The sequence below is a fragment of the Xenopus laevis genome, chromosome 2S (genome assembly GCF_017654675.1).
Source record: "Xenopus laevis strain J_2021 chromosome 2S, Xenopus_laevis_v10.1, whole genome shotgun sequence".
Classification (NCBI taxonomy): Eukaryota; Metazoa; Chordata; class Amphibia; order Anura; family Pipidae; genus Xenopus; species Xenopus laevis.
In genome coordinates, this window is record NC_054374.1 from 55,277,612 (window position 1) to 55,279,543 (window position 1,932).

Here is a 1,932-nt window from a genome sequence, read left to right on the forward strand (position 1 = left end):
GGGTTATGTACTTTATGCATGCTGGCTGCAAGCTGTGTAGAAGTTGTTACAATTTGTAGCATCAGTGTTTAGTCCCTCCTTCCCTGCCAGGATTTTAAATGATGCAGAAAGAGAAGAACTGTTGCTGGATTTCAGCATAGCAAATGGCATTTATTCATACTTTTTGAAGAAATGGTTAACTGTAATGGGTATATTAGGGGGTTCAGTGTTATGTGGGCCTCTTTATAAAATTTTGGTTTGGAATCCGGAGTTCCCTTGTGACCTAATCTGTTTTGCAGTATTTCTATTGCCACATTGTAATTTTCATTAGATATAGGCACCCTAGCAATGGCCACACAAGTACAGTATGACTTCAAATTGCAGTTTTAAACTAGCTCCAGAATTACTGCCAGCAGTGGCGTAACTACCAAGGAAGCAGACCCCGCAGTCGCGGGGGGGCCGGGGGTACAGGGGGCCTGGCGGGGCCTGCTTCCTCGGTAATATGCGCAACAGGCATGGACCATTTCAGGACATTTGTGATGACAATCAGTGAGTTTTTGTACCACTTCCTGCCCCCACACCGGAAGTTCAAAAGCAGGAGACTCTCTGATGCGATCGGTGCCAGAGTATCATCATCAATCACTGTGTGCAGCGTGTTACGTGAGATAACGTTTTGTACCACACAAAGTTTTTTTTTATTTAAGAGCGCACGCAGTGATTGATGATGATAGTCTGGCACCGATCCTATTCCTCAGACTATACCTCATCACGTTCCCCCTGTATGCTAGACACCATGGTAGCGTCTAGATATTCCAACCTTAAACCTGGGATAGGGATAGCAAGTATGCTGCAAAGGAATGTTCTGTGCACACAAGAAGGTATGGCCTTTTCTTTCATTATTTAAATAAGCAGAAAGTAAGCATTTGTCTTTATCAGAATGGAACGTCCCTGTGCAGGCCCATTTTTACTTTCTTTAAAGAAATTCTCCCACTATTTTCTGCAGAGGGGGCCCTGAAATTTTTTTGCAGGGGGGCCCTGGAATCCGAAGTTACGCCACTGACTGCCAGTGACTGATCTTGCGCAATATGATACTCACTTGTAGCACTGACCGTTCCACAGGAAGACGCTGGATAATATCAAGTCGGCTTTATTAAATCACACAGTGTGAAAACATTATAAAGTGGGTGTGCAGCTATGGGAAAAACCTACGCGTTTCGTGCCTGTATAGTGGGGATCAAATTGCTGTTTTCATTCTACTTCGTTCTACTTGCAGCTGGCTTTAAAAAGCTAATAACTGATTGGTTGCTCTAGATAACTGCCCATGGGCAAATTTGCCCAGTTTTGATAAATGAGCCCTAGTATGTGCAAAAAATACATCTTAAAGATTTCCATAAAAATCTATAAAAATTCATGTGATAACTACAAACATTTTCATTGTTAAAGTGCAAGTGCTAATATTATTCTTTCTATAATTAATTTATAAATTCTTAAACCTAAACTGGTTATATCTGATTAGTGTGTATCTATATATATATATATATATATATATATATATATATATATATATATAGTGCATAAATAGATAAATTCAGATTAATAAAATGATCAATTATATTGATCATTTATATTATTTTGATCACAATAAATCTATTTACTTATTTAATCGTCCACACTTTCAATACAAATAAATGATTATATACCCATTGTGTATTTTATGTAGTATTTTATACCACGTAACGTTAATATTAATTGTTGTATTTAGTTAATTAATTAATTTATTGGCTACTCAGGATGCTTATTTTGAAAGAAAAAAAATCCCCCCCCCTATATTTATTTATATCTTTATATATTTTTATTATCATCATTTATCATAAACGTATTTTTTTTTAATACCTTTGGACTGTAAATCAGTCTCAATCCATAAAATATCTAAATGAATCTTTATTCTACCCT